This window comes from Halichoeres trimaculatus, unplaced genomic scaffold, assembly GCF_033239565.1.
Source record: "Halichoeres trimaculatus isolate MK-OKI-2021-1 unplaced genomic scaffold, fHalTri1.1 fHalTri1_scaffold_45, whole genome shotgun sequence".
Classification (NCBI taxonomy): domain Eukaryota; kingdom Metazoa; phylum Chordata; class Actinopteri; order Labriformes; family Labridae; genus Halichoeres; species Halichoeres trimaculatus.
This window is the reverse complement of record NW_027437224.1, coordinates 276587-300146: the sequence shown is the minus strand read 5'-3', so window position 1 is coordinate 300146 and position 23560 is coordinate 276587. Positions and strand designations below refer to the sequence as shown.

The 23560-nt window shown below is 41.8% G+C and overlaps 1 long non-coding RNA gene across 1 annotated transcript in view; it reads left to right on the top strand.

Annotated features, from left to right (window-relative positions):
* LOC141786584 (uncharacterized) overlaps window positions 1–23560 on the top strand; it is a 40439-nt gene that overhangs the window by 2998 nt on the left and 13881 nt on the right. Inside the window, exon 2 of the long non-coding RNA XR_012597850.1 lies at window positions 21591–21696. This is a non-coding gene — a long non-coding RNA (uncharacterized LOC141786584). The remainder of the gene's footprint in view (window positions 1–21590; window positions 21697–23560) is intronic.

Here is a 23560-nt window from a genome sequence, read left to right as displayed (position 1 = left end):
TTCATAGAGTAGCAAACTGTTGTTTTATCAGTGATGGGTGTGAGATCGTGCCATTATTGGCTGATACAGCAACAGTTTCACCTCTGTCCCTCTGCGTGCACGTAATGGATGAAAGGCACTGCTGCAGACAGCTCCACTTCTCTCTCCTCCTGTCCCACCAGTGCCCTAAGCAGTGCTTATAGCAGAATAAACACATTATTTATGAACACAAAGTGGCCCCAATATAAGACTTAAAAACTATCAATCTGGGCCTGGGAAAACGTGACATTTTTCTTTTTCATTCATGAACATATTCATGTTAAACTGATCTAAAAGTGAATATGAATTTTCTGCGGTTGAGCGCCCTGTTGTTTACATTATTTTTCTTAGTTTAGTTTGTCTCGTGCGTTCAGACCGGTTTATCCAGCTGTGACGCCGTCATCACTAAAATACGTCGCTTCATGTGACGCTCCGGAGGAGAGGACATCTCAATGCTCATAAAATGAACCTCCTCGTCTCCTCTCTACTCTCTTCGTTTCCCCGCGTCTCTGGCATGCATCTCTGGTGGGTGGGACTAAGACGCAAGTGGAGGAGGTGAGTGGAGGAGGCGAGGATGGAACTTTGGAGCTTTGAGAAGCACCCCAGGAACTGCCACTCAACCCTGTCAAAAGCCTTCTCGGCGTCCAAGGAGATGGCTGCCACAGGGGAGGTGTATATAGAGATAATTTTGTTTCTTTATTATTCAATCAAAAAGAATAGATTTGAAACCAAAAAAAGAGATTTGTAATCAAAAGACAATAAGTAGGAAATGAAAAAAAAAAAGTTGAGATCAAAACAGAGCAGGTTGCAATTGAAAAAAAAAAGTTGAGATCAAAATGCAACAGTTTGCATTTGAAAAAAAAAGTTGAGATCAAAATACAACAGGTTGCATTTGAAAAAAAATAAATTGAGATTAAAACACAACAGGTTGCGATTGAAAAATTAAACTGAGAACCTATTTCTTTCCATTTTGCTTATAAATCAGCCCTCTTTGCTTTCAAGTTGAAAACCTTCTCTTGAAAATCATTCCTTTTTGTTTGCAAACTCCAAAGTTTTGCTTGCGAATTTTACTGCACTTACTGGGTGGGGCCTACGCTGGTGGATGACAGAATAGTTTCTATTGGTTGGTTTGACCTGGCTTTACCGAGTGCCAGCGCCAGCTACCACTTCCTTACACAACGCCTGGAGGTAAGTTGATAGCCTCTGGCTAGAGTCCGCTGTGCACTCACAAAACAACAACAACACAATAAAATGAATTATAATGCCCTACTGCTGCAAGCACGCTAATTTAGCATGGTTGTCTCTGCTAGTCACGGCCTGAGCATAGTTACATTAGCTAAGATAGTGAGTGATTAAAACACTGTTCCACGGTACAAGCGGGGGCATGGTTCCTACACAACAGTACAGGGTTTCTCCCAGTGTACTATAAGCCTGGCGGGCCCGCCAGGCTTTACCTGCCGCCCCACGCCAGGCTAAGCTTTTTAATTCACTTTTGGCACTCCATTAACACATGATCAGGTGTCTTTTTCATCACCTGACAACGTTACAACTTCGTTGAGCATAGTCGCGCCTAACGGGACATGTCGCGGACGTATAACATATAACATTTATGTATATCATTTTAACACCAGTCAAAGCAGAGTGCGACTGCTCAAGACACTCTTGAAATGTTGTTCAACCTATCACATAAATAAATAATTATAATACTGTTTGCACTAAAAACTTCAGGACAACTGTCTGGTGTAGCATTATTTCGTCTCTCTCTGTCTCTCTCTGACACACAGTGACACACGCCTTCCTCTGGTCAGTTGCCATGACAACGTGACGCTCACTGATCAATTGTTTGGACCTGAGTGAAAACAAACGCGAGCCCTACGAGCTGAAAAATCAAACGATGGATCATTTTCACATGTGGTGAAAGCATCTAAGCTCACAGAAGCTTTGAGCTCTGTGCTAACAGCTAGCAGCCATGCTACAGCGGCCAGCTGAGCCTTGCCGAGCCGCGTCTCGGTTCTCGTTAACGGCACCTCGGTCCGCTCTGTGCAGACCTCTCGGCCAGTTGGTGAAGCAGCGGTCTGCTGAGCATGACGTCCGTCAAATGCAACCTGTTGTATTTTGATCTCAACTTTTTTTTTTTTCAAATGCAAACTGTTGTATTTTGATCTCAACTTTTTTTTTTCAATTGCAACCTGCTCTGTTTTGATCTCAACTTTTTTTTTTTCATTTCCTACGTATTGTCTTTTGATTACAAATCTCTTTTTTGGTTTCAAATCTATTCTTTTTGATTGAATAATAAAGAAACAAAATTATCTCCATAGGTGTAGTCCTGACAGACCCACATTATATCAATAAACCTTCTGATGTTGTCTGCAGAACAGGGAGGATGTATAAAGCCAACCTGGTCAGGATGGATCAGGGAAGTTATAACTTTGCATAGTCGGTTGGCTAAGATTTTGGATAATATTTTACTTATTACAGGACGTCAGACTTATTGGTCTGTAGCTTTTGAAATCCAAGGGATCTTTACCAGCTTTTAAAATAAGAGTAATAGCAGCCTCTGTCAAAGAGGGAGGAAGTCTGCCCTTGTCAAATGCTTCATTATAAGTTTCTAAAAGCAAAGGTGCTAGCTCTGCAGAATATGCTTTATAAAACTCTGCTGTAAAGCCATCTAAGCCTGGAGCTTTACTTGAAGGTAGATTTTTGATGACATTCATTATTTCTTCAGTAGTGATGGGTGAATCCAGTTGCTCAAGTTGGTCCTCTGATAATCGAGGAAGATTGAGAGTTGAGAGAAAGGATATAATATCTATTTTACTCACTGTTAGCTCGGAGGTATATAGTTTAACATAGAAGTCTCTAAAAGTCCCACTTATTTCTTTAGGATCACACAGAAGTCTGCCATCAGCCCCCTGAATGGCTGGAATGGCACTTAATGTTTCTTTTTGTTTAATGTATCTAGCTAGTAGCCGACCAGCCAAAAGTGTGTGATAATGATATTCATGACGTTATGGGAAAAAACCAAACAACTCATTATTGGTGATTGCTGCTTCTGAACAACAGCATTTTTATTGCACACACAGTATGGATGCCACTTTTCCAATCATTTACTACTACTACTACACAAGCTTGAAATGTAAGCAAAGAAAGTAGGTCAGATCCAGAGGAAATCTTTCATTTTGGAGGTGGAAAAGTTAATCTAGAGGGGGCCTTTTCTCCCCCTCATTATTTACTATCTTTATTGAACCCCTAGCAGCAGCCATTCGCCAGAATAGTAACATTATAGGTATCGAGACTCCAACGTCTCATCACAAAATCAGTTTATATGCAGATGACAGGGTTCGTACAGGTCCTTGAAATCCTTGAAAATGCTTATTTTTTCATGTTGTGTTTTCAAGGTTTGAAAAGTACTTGATTTTCTTTTCGAGTGCTTGAATTTATCATCGTATATAACTATTCAGTCTCCTAATTCAACAGATCGATCAAATAGAGAGAAATAAAATAAAATTGTTGCGGGAAAAAAACGTTCGATCTGATGGGCTCGCGGGTGTAACATAACTGGTCTGTTTATATGTGCGTTGTGACGTCTCCCCCATGAGGATTGTTCCTTAAACAGCATGCCGGGAGGCATGACCGTTGACTGGAGAAAGAAAAATTCAAATTTTGGATTAAACGTAGCGCAAATCCCCGTGCAGCATACTGCAATGTATGTAAAAAGGAGTTTGCAGTGGAAGCTATGGGCGAGTCGGCACTCACCAGCCACATGAAAGGTACCCTGTTAGCCCTACACGTTAATTAGCCAATTAGCCTGCTACCTGTTGAAGCTAACAAACTTTTTATGCTACATGCGAGGCATGAGTGATGAAGGAAGTGTCCCATTTAACTTAAAAGTAGTGTTGCCTGCGGGTGTTTGCCGGGGCAGGTTATAAAATAACTGCGGTCGGGCGGTGACAAGTTTTGTCTACAAATACCGGGTCGTGCCTGGTCTGAGCATACGGCCGCGGCGGAGTGGGAGGCTCGCCCTGTACATACGAAGGAACGAAACGGCGTTTCTCATTGAGACCCGGCACAGACGAACAACGGTCATGTGATAACCTGCCCCGAGCATCAAACCATAAAGGTTAGATGGCTCGTTCGTGCTAAAGCCGCGCTACCGGCTTCGTTTATTATAAGCGTCTGAGATGTGGCTATCTAACTCATTGTCTGAGAATAAAAAAAACCATAGAATTCGATACAAAAAGTAGGGCTGGGTTAAAAAAAAATCGATTCTCAAAATTAAAAACGATCCTCATTTTCAAAATTTGACATCGATTCATAAAGTCCAAGGATCGATCTTTTAATCAGATTTGTTCAGATTAATTCTGAGGGTCTGAACTGGAGATATGACTTCACTGTTTGTCTTCAGACTGATCCACTGAGCTGTCAGCTGCCTCATTAACATACACGGTGTTGGGAAGGGTGCGTTTAATTTGTTCTCCCAGTCTGCCCTGTTTGTGGACAATCTACTGTGGAGGGATGTTGTTTTCACAAAGGAGGGAGCTGCATTAAAAAATTTGTTGTAATATAATAGATTTAATATAAATCCTCATAATGCTTCTAATACTCTTAGTTTCAAAGATAATGATACCAGTTTTGTCAGCAAGTGATGAGAATCAGTTCTTTGAGAAGTAGTAAAAAGACAAGAATCAGGAAAAAAATGCTGGTTTTTTTTGTAAATGCGAGTCCTCTCTGTGAAGTTGTGAACAAATGTGCTGTTAAGCACAAAACAATGAAATTGCCATTTTGTGTGCGCATCGATTTCTTAACATTATGAAATTAACAACTGCTCACAGTACTTGAAAAGTTTGAAAATTGACCTTGAAGTTCCTTGAAAAGTACTTGAATTTGACCATGAAAAATCTGTATGAACCCTGAGATGACATAGTTATATCAGAAATCCAAATCTAGATCATTAAAAGAAACTATTAATTTAATCCGATCATTCTCCCATCTATCAGATTATTTAATTACCTGGTCTAAATCAAGTATTCTTCCCATTAAAGACAGCGGTTGGGATGTGGCAGCCCATACATCACCTATCCCGATATGCACCAGTCACCTGACATACTTGGGTATTCACATCTCCTCCAGGTTGTCAGAGCTGTTTAATCTAAATTTTACACCACTGTTGAAAACAATTACGGATGACCTTGAACGATGGATGAACCTACCAATATCTCTCACAGGCAGAATAGCTACTATTAAAATGCCAATATTACCAAAAATAAATTACTTATTCTCAATGACTCAATGCTAACTTAGACAAATCAATATCACTACCATCAATAAAGTGGGAACAAGACCTGGCCCTCACCCCCAATGCTGACTTCTGGAACCAAATCTGTGAAAACACCTTCTCCATAAGCACCAACAGTAATATCCAACTAATCCAGTACAAAATCATCCACAGGGTTCACTTTAAAGGGCACAGGATGTTTAAAATGGGTTTAGCACAATCTGACACTTGCACCCACTGCTGCCAACACACTCCAGACACTTACCTTCATGCTACCTGGAACTGCACACCTGTCCAACAATTTTGGGTTGATATTATCACATCTCTCCCAAATATTTTGGGCTGCCCCATCCCTCTGTCCCCTTCACTGTGTCTGCTAGGGGATTTATCATCATTAAACCATAAAATGAAAATAAATAGACCTCTTCTCATAGCTCTAACCATCGCTAAGGACGCGGTCACACTGGCCAACCGTGCCGTGCCTAAGCACACTTCAGCCGTAAAGCACGTTTGGAATGGCCAGTGTGACCCCAACTGTACCGTGCTCAAGCACGATTCCCTTCCGTGCTTCGGCACGCTTCGAAGAGGTGGGCTTCGGCACGGTTTACTTCATGCACGAGCACAAGCACGCGGACAGCGCGTGCGATCCATTACGTATAATCACTGCGAGCGCATCTCTTGACGATCATTTTAAACAAAGTAGGGTGTTAGAGGGCTGTGTCGGGCGATAATGGCTCAATATAAGTCCTAAAGTCTCTAAAGTTGTAGCAGGGCTCTCTGTGTCTCATTGTGCTGACTCTGATGAGATCGTGCTTCATGTAGCCTAAACAGATGCTTCACGATGACGAAGGTGGGCAGTGCGCGTGTCTGATACCCGCTAAAGTCTGGTTCATATTGGGGTAGTGTGACCGCCGGCCGTACTCTCCAGCTGGGGAACAGCGCTGCAGGGGGGCAATCGTGCTTAAGCACGGCACGTTTTGGATGGCCGGTGTGACCGCGTCCTAAGAAAACTATTCTCATGAACTGGAAATCAAAACAGGCAATAAATATTACATTCTGGAAAAACCTCCTTGTCGACCACATATCAATGGAAAATCTAACTGAATCAAACAGGCAAAGGACCGAAGACCAGGACTCAATCTGGCAACCTTTTCTTGCACATCTATATTCCTAACCAAAGATCCCTCTAATGTAAGCTAGTACTGCCCCCTCGTGCTCTGTTCTCTCGTTTTTTGTTTTTTTTTTCTTCTGGTTGTTTTTTTTTTCTTTTCCCTCTCCTCTCCTCTACTGGTTTTATATACCATAGATTCCTGAGAACTAAAGGAGAGGAAATAGCACAGCTTCATGGGTCCCAAAGGAGGTAAATATACTCTGGTGATGGTGGTCAGAGACATCTTTCCACCTAGATACCCAGGTTAACCCACTACCTTGTGGGGATAACTGGCCTAGCGGCCTCCTCTGGGGTGCTGCGGTGCTGCGGTGCCTTCCCTCCTGTTCCCTGTGGCTGCTGGGTCCGTGTTCAGTCTGCAGGGTCTGGGGACGGCGCTGGCCTCCTCTTGCGGTGGTGCCTTGGCTGGCCCGGGGGCTTGGGAGTGGTGGGCTCCTCTGCTCTGCACCCGTGTCTTTTCCTTCCTGCTGTCCGCCCTGCGGCCCCTCCCCTCCTCCTTCCTCCTCACCTGCTCCCCCCTCTCCCCTCGCGGGGGGTTGGGGGCCCCTGGCCGCCGGTGGGTAGGCCGCTGGGGCCTGGCATACCTCCAGGGGGGGCTGCGACATCTGGGCTGTACCACTGGGTCTGGGTGGGGCGACTCCAGATCCTGCCATGAAGCAGGAGACAATGGCGGTGGGTGTCCCCTGGTGCTGGTCCTACCTCCCCCGGTGGCTCGGGCAGGGGGTGGGCACCAGGGACTCGATGTTTTGGTGCCCTGGGGTCCTCCCCTGGGGGGCAGTGCCCTTGGCCCGCCTGAGTTGGGTCCCTGGTGGGCGCTGGGCCGGTGGTTCTGGTGCTGCGGTCTACTGGGGTGTGCGTGTGTGTGTGTGTGTGTGTGTGTGTGTGTGTGTGTGTGTGTGTGTGTGTGTGTGTGTGTGCGCTCATGCTGGGCGCGTCTGCCCACTGGAGCTCGTCTGGATTGTCGCTTGTGGGTCCTGGGTCCTTCTGTTCAGCGAGCCGTTCGGTGCTACTCCCGCGCCTTCGCGCTGTTTTGGGTGGTTTGGCCCGGCCCTTACTAGCCCTGCCTGTAAGGACGCAGTCACACTGGCGGTATAGAGTTTGTCACGGCATAGGCTTGGTGTGGCTGTGGGGGTTGGGCCTTGCTGGTCATGACTTTGTGGGGGGCGGGTGGCGCGGGCGGCTTCCGTGGTTCGGCTGGGCTCCGGGAGCTGCGGGCGGGGGTCTGGCGCGGGCCCTAGGGGGCGGGTAGGCCCGGCTGGCTCCTGTACCCCTTGGTGGGCTGCAGTGCGTGATCCTTCGGTCTGTTGCTCTCTAGGGGCCTTGGCATGACGGGCTCCCTATGGGGTGCTGTCCTGTGCAGGTTGCCGGGGGGGCTACCCTGTTGCTTGGGCAGTGGTCTCCAAGGCCTCTCATGGCCTGGGATTTTCTGGGGGACGGGCCGGGACCTCTATCCCACCGCTACATGCCCATATCTTGCCCCACCTGGCCTGGCTGTGGTTCGTGGCCTCCCCTCTAGGGAAGGGTCTGGTCCTGGGGGGGCTGGCTCTTGGGTGGCTTGGGGCCTCCAGCCTGCCACGGGGGGCGTGGGGGTGGCTGGGTGCTGGGATTTGGGGTGGCTTAGGGCCGGGCGGACGGGTGGTCAGGGAGGGCGGGTGCGATCTGCAGGGGGGGCTGCTGCTCTGGGCCCTGGGTGCTGTCTTTGGTATCGGCGCGGAGGCAGGTCTGTGCCCTCTTGAGTCCTGGGGTTGTCCCTGGGCCTGGCGGTTTGGGGACTGTGTGGGGGGGCCTGGATGCCCTGGTGGCCAGGGGGGTGCCCCTGGCTGTGTTTTACTTACTTGGATATTCGGTGACCACCTCACACGCATGCAGATACTCAAGCTTCTGTTGAGACTAACTAAGAGTTATGATAGATCCCGTCAGAGCATGCTGAGTCGGGTACTATTACACATCTTCTCACATCCTGTGATGCATGCCACTTCTTCTCCTATCCACGTAGGCCCACACTCCCCACACTATCAAGACCCCACATTTCTGGTGTCCCTGGTTTAGTACAACCTTTACTTCCTGTATTGCATTAGCCTTGCACTTGAATTGCTATCTTAAATCAACAATAGTAGACGTTTGTCCTCCCTTCTGTTTGTCTTGTCTCGTCCTGCTTGTCATTATTTCCCCTTCTTTTACACTGTGGTGTGGCACGGCCCTCCCCTTCAGCTCACATCAGGGGTTAAATAAAGTTTAGAATGATGGAGTAGCCTACAGGGAGGGCTGGTGATGGTCACTATAGCAGTTAATCTGACTGCTAGAAAAAAAAAATGCATTGGTCTTTTCAACGCTGTCATATGACACAGTGCTCAGCAGAAAAGATAATGCAGACAAGGGGAAAAGAAGAAAAAAAAGAAGAAAAAAAAAGGAAAAGTTAATCTAGCAGGCGAAAAACTTCATAATTCTAACAACACATTCTTTCTATAAGGACACCAACACAAAGAAGGCGGCATAGACTAAAGGCACTGAAGTTTGGAGAGGGCAAGATGAGCTTAACATTAGAGGTGTCCCAGTCGGATATTACTATCGGATATCGGTCCGATATCAGCAAAAAAACAAATATCGGTATCGTATCGGAATGCATCTAAAATTTCCGATATCAGCACTCCAATATAAGCAGTCCATTCCAGACTCCGCTCCTGCTGTTTTTATTTGATTTACTTAGGTTTTTTTCTGGATCTTCTAATTTATTCTTTATTTTATTCAATTACTAGTATTTTTTATGTTTAATGTTAAAATTGTGTTTCCCATTGGTTAATAATAAATGAGTCAGTTTTTCCTAATACCTACTGTTGCTGACTACTGTTCACTTAATCAAGCCTTTTCTAACATGTCAGACATACTACAAAATAAGTAATCAAAGTAGGCATGTTTAATGCTGATATCATATCGGATAAATATCGGTATCGTATCGGAAATGAAAATGTAATATCGGGACATCCCTACTTAACATACTAATTAATTACCATGAAGGTGTGTCGTCATGGGTGGGATTCCTGCTGAAACGTGGTTTTCCTGTGATCTTATAATCTCAGGTATCCAGCTGCTATGGGCGCAGAGCAGCGCTGCTCTGCTCTGTGCTGCGCTGCTCTGTGCTGCGCTGCTCTGCTCTGCTCTGCTCTGCGCTGCTCTGCGCTGCGCTGCGCTGCGCTGCTCTGCGCTGCGCTGTGCTGCGCTGCTCTGTGCTGCGCTGCTCTGCGCAGCTTTTAGGCACTAAATCCTTATGTGAAGACGATGATGCTGCAGTGCTACTTTTGCTCTCGCCATTGTTGTTTCGTACACAGCAGGAAGCGTCATATGTCATTGTGTCTCTGCACTGTAAATACCGTGAAATGACAAATTTATATTGTCAAAAAAATTGTACCAGTATTGTTGTAAATGGTATGATATAGCACACCCCTGATGCTGCCACTGTTCATTTAACAACGTGCACTTCGTGAAAAGTTCTATATATTTCACAATGATCTTGATGATCTATGTTCTCTTCTACAGTTTTTCACACTTGTGTTTGGTGTTAGTAGTATTGGTGTTTGGTCATCTACTTCATGCAAAACAAATCTGTTGTACAAACACACTGGAAACAAATCTTTTATTTATGTATTTGTGTATTTTTTTTATTTAAATTTCAGAACATTGTCACATTCAAACGCTTATATTTCCACAGGTTTCATGCTGGTGTTGGTCATGAAAGATGTTTGACAATAGTAAGGAGAATATGGCCTGAAAGGGAGTGAGTGACCCAAATAAATTGTAAACATAATTATATATTTATTAGTGCTGTCAGGCAATTAAAAAAAAAATTCTAATTAATTACAGGATTTGTAATTAATTAATCTAATTAATCGCATTTTAATCTCACATCTGCTTGAGGTCCCAAAATAGAGAATCTGAATTCCAGGACATTGAAATTACATTAAAAGACATTTAAGAATAAGGTGGGAATATATACAACACATTTTTAGGTACCCTGAGGCATAAGGAACAAATGAAAAAAGTGTTATGGTTCTATCTTTACAAAATCTACACAGTCCTGCACCTAAGGTAAGCTGATTTGAATTTTAGGACGTTTTTTGCTTCTGTTCACATTTTTACTCAATGCAATTTGAACTTCTATACTTCTATGAGGTCAGGAGAACCAGGGCTAAAGGCTAAAAACTGTGAGGAACTATTTACAAAACACTTTTTTCAAGTCTTGGATCAAAGAAAAGTGAAGTATTCTCAGTTTAACATGCTCTGAACACAAACTGTTGCTCATTGGTGCAGAGCAGCCCCAAGCTGAAACATGACACCAGGAAGATGGAAGGAAATTTTCAAAGAATTCTTTAGATTTAAATACAAGACCTTTTTTGATCATTCAGGGCTTGTTTGATGCAGTAGAGAGTGTAAAATGACCTGTTTTTTACAGAGTTGAGCTAGAGCAAACGGTTGATTTTCTGTAGATTTTCAAAAAGGACGTGTGAATAAACGAGATGTCGACGGCAGTCCCCTTAACAGCGCTCTCTCTTCCCCCCAGTTCAAAGCATGTTGCTAGGTGTGATACATTCAGGGACCGTCGAAAATTTGAAAATCTGACGAGAACACCACTTTTTTCATGTAGGACAAACGGTTTGTAAATGCTAGACATTTGAAAATAAGTGCGTCTTTGAACGCCTCGCGGGTTTGGGATCCAGATCAATCTGCGTTAATTTTTATGACGCGTTAATTTGCGGTGTAATTAATTAATCTAATTAACGCGTTAAAATGACAGCCCTAATATTTATATATAAATAGAAAATAGAATAGAATAGAAAATACTTTTTTTATCCCCTAGGGGAAATTCAGGAGTCACAGCAGCAATCAAGAAAACGAAAGTAGGAAAGTGTATAGAAAGTGCAAAAAGGTCCACAAGAAAATAGATGACGACAGCCCGTCCACCACTCTCCAGCCCAGCCAGTCTCCACCTGCACAGGGTCCAGGACTGAGCCTCCCCAGCAGTCTGTTCAGTCTCTGTCTCCTGGATCCTGTCTGCCCACAGCAGGCGAAGCTCCTCCAATGTGGCGCCGGCTACCGATGTCAGCTCAGTCAGCCACGTCCGTGAACAGCATGATGCCACACTGCCCTCCGGCAGCCCCTCTGCTGCTGGGCTAGCACGGCTAGCTCGTCCATCCCACCGGAGTTAGATCCCAGGTTCCCAACAACGATGGATGGAAGGACAGGTCCACGTCGTCACCTCCTGGCTCACACCTGAGAACCAGCACGTCGTCCTCACCTCATCCTCCTCACCTCGAGGGAAATCATCAAGCCCTACTCCAGTTAGCATTGACATGCTACAGGCTGCTAACAGCTAATTTCACATGTAAACAATGCAGCCATGGTTAGATGTAGGATCTCTAGACAAACACAGGCGAAAAGTAGTAAAAATATCGCTGAAGCCACAAAAAGTTTGGTGTCCATGACCAACAATGAACCATACAAAGTAATGATCCACTCCAAATACAAAGAAGACGAAAAAGAGACGAAAAAAATTACAAGAAACGGACAAAGAAGAGAGAGCTGCTTCAACAGGCAGCTACTTGGGCAGCGCCGAGTGTAGTGTAGTGTTGTTCTTGGTGTTGTAAATGATATAGATTGTAAGTATAATGTTGGGCTTTCCAAGAAATGTGTTTTAGGTGATTGATCAGTTAGTGAGAAAAGGCGCAAATGTTCACAAGCTGGTCCATGCTGGTCCAGGCGATGCTACCCTCACAGCTCAGTCAGCTCCGGAGGTCCTGTAAAAACAGAAACAAAAGGTCACAACAAATGATTTCACTTGTAGTCCAGTTTGGATGGGGGTCAAAGGGGCAGGGGAAACACAGGGTCTTGGAGCTTATGGAAAGAGGAAAGCAACAATTTAGGCTCAAAGTTACTACTGGTATCGAAAGACTATGCAAATATACAGCTACAGCACAAATTCACCCTTCAAGCTGTGTGGACAACCACACCACAAAGACCATCTCTGTGTAGACCAGCTTGTGAACACTTGCATAATTTCAAACTTCCAGATGAAACACCTAATACACATTTCTGGAAAGCCTGACATGATGTTTACACTTTACACCATTCATAGCCACCCACTACAACACCATGGTTATATTTTATAAATAGTTGGGTTTATAATCTACTGGAGTCCCCCCTTTTTAGGCTCCGTACAGTTAACTTATCCCGTTTATGAGCAACACCGGTATTAGACCTGTGGAAATATAAATGTTTGAGTATGACAATGTTTTGAAGAAAAAAAAAGTAATCATCAGTGGCTGGATCTGTTTCTAGGGAAGCAGATTAGGGCCATTTTGGACGGAGAAAACAATTTTGGGCAAATAAAGTCATAATGATGAGAATAAAGTCGAAAAGATTGAAGTCAAAATGACGCAAACAAAGTTGAAATGTCGAGATTAAAGTTGAAATGACTGGAATAAAGTCGAAACACAATTTCGAGATGAAGAGGTAATGACGAAATAAAGTTAAAATGTCCAGATTAAAGTAGAAAGGACACGAATAAAGTAAAAACAATTGAGATAAAAGTCAAAACGACGAGAATAGAGTTGAAGAAAAGGTTGAAATGAAGAAGAATAAAGTCGAAAAACGATTTTGAGATTAAAGCCGAAATGATAACAATAAATTCGAATTTCAAATTTAAAGTCAAAATTTGGAGACTAAAGTCAAAATGAGAGGAAGAAGTCTCAACAACCTGCCCTGATGTTTTGCGGTAGTACACTGAGTACACTCAGCTCCTCAACAGCCACAGGCAAAATTGACAGTAGTAGCAGCTGCCATACAGGACAAACGGCTGTCTTCAGGATCCGTGTATGTTCTGAAAATTGTTAGATGTTCTGTTCAGGATATAAAGGATTTTAAAAAACAAAGAAAGAGTGAGCTTTTTGACTTAATTTTTTTTTTTTTAATAATTGTTTTTATTGAACATTTTGAACATTTTGTACAAAGCAGAGCATCAAAAATATATAAATAAGACAATTACATTAAAATATATATATATATATATATATATATATATATATATATATATACATACATACATACATACATACACATACGCATACGCATACATACATATATATACATACACACATACACATACATACATATATACACACACATATACATACACATATATATACACATACATACATATACACAAATGTGTACTATCATTAATATTAATATTAAGGGTCTTTTGGCCAAGCTAATAACAGCAAGCCAGATCTCAATCTAGTAGTCCAAATAGTCCAAAAATGGGTCCCAGGTCTTATAAAATTTATAAGGTTTATCCTTCAACAAAGTGGAAAAAGCTTCCATTGGAATAACAGCAATGACAGTTTGGAGCCACTGATGTGGGGAGGGTGCTTCATCGGAGATCCACTGTGCCATTATACATTTTCGTGCGCAGTGTAATAATATGTGTAGAAGATCTTTCTCCGAGAATCGTGCAGGCAAATCATCCTCAAGGCCAAGGAGACAAGTCCGGGGTCCCAAATTCAATTGACACTTGAATATGGCACAAAGCTTATCAATAACTGATGTCCAAAATTGCAAAATAAGTGGGCAACTCCATAAACAATGAAAAAGATTACCAACAGCAGAGAGACATTTAGTACACATTTCAGATGTTGTTGGGAACATTTTGTGTCTCTTCTCGGGGGTAATAAAGAGCCTATGCAAAATCTTAAATTGTCTCTCCCAGATGGAATTAGAAATCAGGGCTTGAAAAGGCCGGTTACATAGTGCACTCCAGGATTCAGCTGTGATAGGCCCTAGATCTGTTTCCCATTGCATTTTAACTCTATCAGCATTGTCAGTATTAAGTTCAGATAGAACATTGTAGACTGATTTAGAGAATGATTTAAGTTTAGTAGTTTTCAGGATCAGGGATTCCATAGAAGAGACAGACAATTTCCCATCACATTCCTTTAATCTACCAAGAATAAAATGTTTAACCTGCATATACCTGAGAATATCTCCACTACCAATACCATATTTTTCTCTCACTTGTTGAAATGACAAAACTTGATCTCCATCAGCCAAGTCACCAACTGTTTTAATCCCCCTGCGAAACCACTCCATAAACCCTGCATTGAGACCTGGGATAAAATCAAGGTTTTGGTGAATGGGGGTAAGTAAAGAAAAATGACTTTTATAGCCTTCCAAGTATCTAACCTTATGCCAAATAGTTAACATGTTTTTTAACAGCAGGTTATCCTTTATAAGACTTGAGGATTTCGCAGGGGAGCTGTAAAGTAAATTCTACAGTGGGATACCTTTTAAGGAAGCGGATTCAGCACTTAAATAAATTGACCCTTGATCCAATCTGTACCATTCCAAAAAAAATTTAAACTGAGCAGACCAAAGATAAAGTGGTAACGATGGGGCAGCAAGTCCACCCATACGCACTGGGAGACAAAGATAACTGTATCTTAACCTGGGCCTTTTTTTGTTCCAAATGAAAGAAATTATAAAACCATTCAACTTTGAAAACACTTTCTTAGATAGAACAAGCGGCAACATCTGGAATAAATATAAAAGGCGCAGTAGGATATTCATTTTAATCAGGTGTATACGACCCAAAAGGGACAGCGGGAGACTACACCATCTGTCCAAATCCCCTCTAACAGCCTGAATAAGAGGAGTATAGTTGAGATTGTATAAATCTTTTAAATTAGGGGAGATCTTAATTCCTAAATAAGTGAAACCGGTCGGGGACCAACGAAAAGGCTGCGAGGCATCTGGAGAGATCCTATGTGAACTAGAAAGAGGAATTTTAGAGAAATTTATTTTATAACCTGAAAAGGAACCATACTGGGTGATTAAATTAATTAATTTTGGAATGGACCTGGTTGGCGAACTCAGAAAAATTAAAACATCATCATCATAAAGAGATATCTTATGCAGACAGTTATTTAAAAGAAGACCTTCAATACAGGAGTCCATTCTGATGGCAGCAGCTAAGGGTTCCATAGCTAGGGCGAACAACAAGGGGCTTAATGGACATCCCTGACGGCTTCCACGCTCAATGCCGAAGCTATTGGATTTGTGGCCATTAGTGATCACGGCTGAAAGAGGTGAAGCATACAGAATTTGGATCCATTTGATAAATTTGTCACCCAGACCAAACTTTTTGAGAGTAAACAGGAGATACGGCCACTCAAGCCGATGGAAGGCTTTCTCTGCGTCCAGAGAAATAACCAAAGCATCGGAAGTGAATGAGGAAGAATGCTGAATAAGATTAAGTAGACGTCTTATGTTGTGTGAAGAGTAATGGCCCCGTATAAAACCAGTTTGGTCATTGTTGATGATGCTAGGCAAGATAGCTTCTAAGCGTGAGGCTAGGATTTTTGCAAGAATTTTCAAATCAATATTTAAAACAGAGATGGGTCTATAGGAGGAGCACTCTTCTGGAGATTTGTCTTTCTTCAGAACTAGTGAAATATTGGCCTCCATAAGGGAGGGAGGTAGAGCCCCACCTGCAAATGAGGAGTCAAACATTTCAGACAGAGGAGAAAGTAAAATTCTACTGAATTTCTTATAAAATTCCCCACTGAATCCATCCGGCCCAGGGGCCTTATTATTTGGTAGTTGTTGAATAATATTTTGAATTTCACTACGAGTAATTGGTTTAGACAAATTTTCTCTCTGAATATTCGTAATATGAGGCAGGTCAAGGTTCTGAAAAAAGAGGGACATTTCTTGATAATGGGACGATTTAAATTGAGAAGAGTATAATTGCTTGTAAAATGTTCTGAATGTATCACTAATTACTGTGTTATCATAGCTGAGCACGCCAGAAGCATCTTTAATGCCGGAGATATTGCGAAACGAACCCTTATTTCTTAGAAGATTAGAAAGGTAACGATTAGGTTTATTTGCGAATTTGTAGAGCCTCTGCTTCATAAAAAATATAGAATTCTCTGCCTTTTTTGTCAGTAACCCCTCCAACGCTGTTTTAGTTACCTGGATATCGTTTCTTAACTGTTCAGAAGGGGAGTGGTTATATTTGACCTGTAATTCATGCAACTTCAATTCTAGTTTTCTTTGTTCCATTAAAGATCTCTTTTTGACCCCAGCACTGTATGATATAACCAGACCACGCGTATAAGCTTTTAAAGTATCCCAGATTAACCCAGGAGATACATCAGGGGTCTTATTATCTTGTATAAAATAATTCAAATGGTCAGTCAGATACTTTTCAAACTTGGGATCATGGATCAGGAAATTATTAAACCTCCAATTTAAATTACGGAAATTTGCGTCAAGAATATTCAACTCAACAAAAACAGGCGCATGGTCCGATATAATTATATCACCAATTCTACAATTAACAACGTTACCAAGGGAAATCTTAGGGGTAAACACAAAATCAATTCTAGAACTTGTTTTGTGCACACCCGAAAAAAATGTTAATTCTTTATCTTTAGGGTGTAACACCCGCCAAGTATCAACCAGTTCAAGCTCAGTACAGGTGTCCAAAAGTGCCTTAGCCCTTTTTGATATTTGTAACCTTAGTTGGGGGAGATTTATCCACAGAAGATGAAAAATAGCAGTTGAAATCACCAGCTATGACAGAATTGTCACAAATCCATTCAGAAAAGGAGGAGAAAGCAAGTGTAATGAAGTCTAGAGACTGAACAGGTGGGAAGTAATTATTTAGGAATGAAATAGGTTTACTATTCAATGTGCCTTTAAGTAATAAATATCTACCAGATTTATCACTAACCGAGTGGGTGTCTATCAAAGGCAAATGTTTATTTATCAAAATGGCCACGCCACGACTCCGACTCGTAAAAGAGGAGTAAAACACTTGCCCCACCCAATCACGTTTCAATTTTAAATGCTCATCAGAGGTCAAATGTGTTTCTTGTAGAAGGGCTACATGTACATTTTCCTTTTTCAGAAAGTTAAGGATTTTCTTACGTTTGATAGGACTATGAATGCCCCCCACATTCCAACTACACACTTTTAGAGAGGAATTCGAACTGGTCATTTTGATTTAAAGTAAGTGCTAAGCCAGGCCAGAAGGATAAGGATATTCTCAAAATAATTGAACCAAGATACAACAATCTCAAGTGACAAGAAAAATAAAATGTGCTCTGCTTTGCTAAGGAAAAAACAACAAGAACTATTTACAAAAAACAAAAAAATGTAAAGAGTAGAACATAGGGGGGTCAGACGGAGGTGTAAAACACCCAGTAGGGGGTGCAAGCTAACCTTCCCAGAGAAACAGGGGAGGATGCTGGACCAGGCTCTCATCAACTCGGCCAACTACAGCCCGGCCGCAACTACTTGAGAGATATAACAAAACAAAAAAAAGCTACATTTTGAAGTAGTCTTCAGCGGTGGTGAGACGGGTATCTAGCACAGCGATATCTGAAGCGCAGTTCTGCAGTTTCTGAAGCACAGGGTCAATCTTTTTGTCAAGCGAGGTCTCCACTGCTTTTAACACCTCTGCCGTGATTCTCTCCACTAATTTATCAACATCCAGGGGTTGAGCTGAGCGACTTTAATTTTAAAAATCAAAACTGAACATTGAAATTGGTGCTTAGGTTGTGCGCGCTGACGCACAGCCAAGCACTTAAGAGCGCACAGGAAAAATCCAGTGGAAATTCATGCAGTAGGGCTGGGTGATATGGCCTTAAAATAAAATCTCTGATTTTTTCACAAAAATTTCAAGTTATGGTTTTTTGATGTTTTTTTTTCTTTTAAAGAAAACGATAAGTACAAATGACAGAGACAACTCAAAACCAGTTTTGTTTTAATTTTGTCAAAAAACTTAAAATAATAAAGGTAACCTCTATTTGACTCTTGGAATTAAAGTTTCAGCTCTTCTTCTGTTTCAATAACTTCACTTTGTAGTTATAAGGGAGGCACATTCACATTGAAAGCTGCACCATTTTGTACATTTTGAATTCAAAAATCCTGCTAGGAAAAGCGTGTACAGTACTGTTTCAGTGCACTACAGCACTGTTCTGTTATATTCTGCTTTTAAACTATTTAAAAAAACCACTTTGTTACTGTCTAGTTTTATTTTTTAAGGCTGTAGCCTGTTTATTCTGTATTTTAATACAGACAAATAAGTAAAAATAAATGCTATTTATTCAAGTGTGGGCTCACAAATGTCATGCCTCCCTGCATAAGTCAGTGCCCTGGTTGGGGGCACCCCAGTCTAAAAAGTCTGGTCCGCCCCTGCTTGACAGAGCGCGGCTAGATGCTGGTTCGTTATGTTGCTCTGCTCGTCAGCGGATGGATTACTGCTGAATGGAGGATTTAGTTGGTGGAACAGAGGGAGTTGCAGGGAAAGACGGAACTCAGCTTTCTCAAGGTAAAAGCCAAACAACTTCTCAGTCATGTCTGTCCAGGCAGCGCTGCTCTATTCGATCGCCCATTGTCGTTCCGTCTCCCTCCCGCAGTCTACTTTCACAAATCATGATCCGTCCATGTCACCATAAGAGGGGATTTTCTTCAGTAGAGTGGGGATGTTCTGAGAAAAACTAATGTATATTTCTTTACTATCTAATTTTCAAAATGATCAGAGTATTAACTTTGAAGAGCAGCAGGTTTTACGCGCCTCAGTCACATTATTAATAATCTGCAGGTGAACATGAAAGGGTCCCGGCTTTGGAAATGTTTGAGTCAAAGATCTTAATCAAACTCCTGAAAGGTGACTGATAGAAAACAGAGGATTAGAGGAAAGGGATTTGAACGTTTACTGACGAGAAGTCTAGTTTATATTAACCTCTCAGGGCTGTTGATACAGACCATAAGGAACACGTGTCTGTCAAGGTGCTGGGTGTCAAAGACATTCAAGAACATTTTATGACACTTAGGTTTCTGTTGTTTTGTTAGTGAACTGTTAAAGCATGCTGCACACACGTGGAGTCAGCGCTTGCTGCGGTATAAAAGATGCACAATAGCGGGGGAGAAAAATTCAAATTCAAATTTTTTAAATCGTTTACAAGAAAAAGTTCGAATTAATCAATATAATCGATATATCGCCCAGGCCTATCATGCAGACTGTTTTGAACACTTTAAATTCTGTTTTTTTTTGCTATGATTCATACCATGTGGGAAAGACAAAGCCAATGCTGTGTTCTAATAAAGTTTTGATCTTTCAGGTGGCTTGATATATTGCAGAGGTCAAATCATTCACTGAGTAACATCGAAGAAAATGCCACACCTCAGATATGACAGTAGTTCAATTAAGAGAGACTTATACAACAGAAAAAGTTATGAACAGATTTAATGAATAAATGCATGCAAATGAAGTTTGGCGATTAGAACCCATCAAGCGTTGAGCAAAATAATCAATGTAGGGGGTACAATGGCGTTATGAATTATGATTATCACCTGTAAGAATACGTACCTTTGGGGGAGTCTGATGATTCCAGATAAAAGCAAAGAGAAGGCATAGAAATAATGTTAAATAATACAAATAATTGGGGTAAGTGAAGATAGAAAGGAAATATGATGATTACAAATCAACCCATGATGTGAGCAATGACAGAGGTGAGAGGTCCGACAACCTTGGATGTGAGCAATGACAGTGTGCAGAGGTCCGACAACCTTTTGTCAGCAATGACAGTAAGCAGAGGTTCCACGACCTTTTGTCAGCAGTGACAGTGAGCAGAGGTCCGATGACCATTGGTGACAGAAGTGACAGTGTGCAGAGGTCCGACGACCTTTGTGTCAGCAACGACAGTGTGCAGAGGCCCCACAACCATATGAAAGGCAGCAATGACCTGAATTATGCAGCTGTGAATCAATAGTGATAAATGAGATAACTTAGTGACCCAATGTGAATCCTACCACCACCAGTTATATGTTTTGAATATTTTAACATTTAATACTCACATACTGGAAACTTGAGTGCTTTAGGTGCTGCTCTATTTTGCATAATCTGTTGAGCAGTTGCCATTCCTTGTTTTAGGGGTTAATTCTCTTCATGTATGTTTTCTTGTTTTGTAATGGGAGCAGGAGTAAGATGGAGTTGTAGGAATAGAAAGTCTTGTATCTTGTATGATACAGAAGTTTAGTTTTCCCAAGGGATTCTTTTGTTTTGTTTTGAGTGCATGAGAAGCAGAGGGGAACCCTCTGGGCCTTTCAAGGTATTCAGTGAAAACAATATTAAAAGAACTCCTAAATAGTTATTTTATTTCTTTATTTTGTTTTTATTTCTTTATTTTACTCAATGAAATCATAGCAATGAGTTTTATATTATTTTTATAAACTTGTCCTGGCAAACAATGGGTTAATATTACTAAATGGAAAATGGACCAATCACAATTTTCCCTTTGATGGTATCTGGGTAAATCAGCGACACATTCTGGCAGGCAGGGCCTTCAGTAACTGCAACAAATGCCTGTGTAACTCAAGGGAATGTGGACACAATTTGACAATGACAGCTGTCTTAGCCAATCATATATATTTAAGTTGTGGGCGGGATCATTTCCTGTCATCTTCTGGGGATTCGCAAATACTTACCAAACACCCCCTCCCTGCTCCTCTGCACTCAGACGGGGCCATATTTTACTTGACCAAAAACACAAATAAACGGACTCCAACCGAAAAAAATCTGATATCGGTCTGCATTCACGCTTTATTTAGAGAATTTTCAGCGCGTTACTTTCACACAAAAACACCGCTAAATAAGGCTCTAGTTCTCATCGTGTTGTAAAACGGCGCTACCTCTGCTGCAGAGCCACAGCTGGCTATGAGGCGCTCACCGCTTAGTTTATCAGTCCGCGCGCACGGCGTGCCAGATATAAACAAACGCAGGTAGTCTGCCAGGACGAAGAGACAATTTGTAATCACACAAAACTATCAATATACTAAGCTTCCATGTCACATGATTCTGGCTATTGTTTTTATTTCTTTGTTTTATTGTTTATTGCCACGTGTGGTCCCATGGTCCTACTGGAGGCCCAGTGGCTGGGGCCACGGTTCGCCACTGATGAGAAGTATGTGTGTGTGTTTTGTCTCTCCTTGTATCTTGTTATCCCTCCTCCTTGTTTTTCTTTTTTCTTCTCTCTTTCTCTGTTTCATTTTCTCTCTCTGCTCTTTTCACAGCTCAGTCAGCCAGTTCTGTGAATAATCCATCTTGATGTCTGGTAGAAATCTTCGTTTCGTCTCATGGAATGTCAAAGGAATGAATAATGTCGTCAAAGTCAACAAGGTAATATCACACCTGCAACACCTGAAGGGGAGATCTGTGCTTCTTACAAGAAACTCACCTTCGCAATTCTGAAATATCTGGTGTAAAAAGGGCTTGGATGGGTCACTTATTCCACTCTGGGTTTACTGAGAGGGTAAGGGGTGCTCGCAATTGATATACAACTCCTTTGAAACCTCTGTCACTATATCTGATCTTAACGGACGTGTTGTTATAGTCTCTGACAAACCACCCCTGTAGTCCTGGCTTCAGTGTATGCATGCTCCCACTTGGGATGATGAAAAATTTGTATCTTTTTTTTTTTCTTCTTCACTTAATCTTTAAGACCACCTTATCATTGTTTGGGCGATTTTAATCTGGTATAGGACACCACACTTGATAGATCATCTGCTAAACATATCGCTCATACAAAATCAGCTACCACCTTAAAATTTCATACAGACCATTTGGGATTGTCTGACCCTTGGAGAACTAGGTTTCCTTACAATAGAGAATTTTCCTTCTTTTCTCATGTGCACCATAACTTCTCGCAAATAGATTTCTTCCTACTGGATAATAAACTGTTGCACAGTACTGTTGCCTGTGGATATCATAGTATAGTCATCTCTGATCATGCCCTTGCATCAGTAGACATTACTTTCTCCCTCTGCAGACCTGCTTACAAATTCTGGAAATTTAAGTCACAGTTGCTCTCTGAAGCTAAATTTAAAGAATTTCTCACTGACGAAATCAATTTCGTCTTTAACAATTACAATAATTGACATGCCTGATATCAGCAGTGATATACTGTGGGATTCTTTCAAAACATATTTACGCGGGCAGATCGTCTTATTTGTTTCCCATTCTAAAAAATCATAACTTTCTAAGTTGACAGAACTATCCGATGAAATCCGTATTTTAGATGCCCAATACGCCTCCAATCCCTCAGCTGCATTATACAAAAAGAGATTACAGCTACAGTCTCAATATGAATTGCTATCAACCAGCAAAGTTGAGATTCAGCTTTTACAAACAAAGCAATGCTTCTTTGAACAAGTTGATAAACCTGGCAAACTATTAGCATATCAAGCCCGCTCTGCAACTGCCTCTAAACTCATACCTAACATAGCATCCCCAGCTGGGTTAGTTACAACAGATCCTAGGGAAATTTTTAATACTTTCTCTAATTATTATTTAACACTCTACTCGTCCGAAATCTCCTTCCACAACTGGTCAGAGCCAATGCCCCTAGACTACTTTACATTTCCTCAAGTAGACAACAATGTGTTTAGTAATCTAGGAGCCCCCATAACATTTGCTGAGGTCCAAGAAGCTATCGGGTCTTTACAAAGCTCCAAATCCCCTGGACGGATACTCCACAGAATTATTCAAAACCTTTTCTAGCAAACTAGCTCCCATCCTAGTAAGGGTATTCAATGATGCATTTGCAAGAGGGAAACTTCCTTCTACATTCTCAGAAGTGTCAATAACCTTGTTACTTAAGAAGGATAAAAATCCTCACCACTGCAGCAGCTATAGGCCCATCTCCCTCTTAAATGTTGACTCTAAAAATTGTCCAAAGTGCTCGCCACTCGTCTCCTGAAGGTCACCCCTACGCTAACGAACCCGCACCAGACCAGTTTCATCTCTGGTCGACAATCTTTTTCAGTAATACTAGAAGGTTTTTCAACATCATCTGCTCTTCTTCAGACTCCATCCCGGCTGAAATCATCCTATCTCTAGACGCCGAAAAGGCTTTTAATCGGGTCGAGTGGAGTTACTTGTTCCATATTCTAAGTAAATTCAGTTTTGACTCCAACTTCATATCATGGATTAAGCTTCTTTACATTTCCCCTGTGGCTAAGATTAATATTAACGGTATAAAATC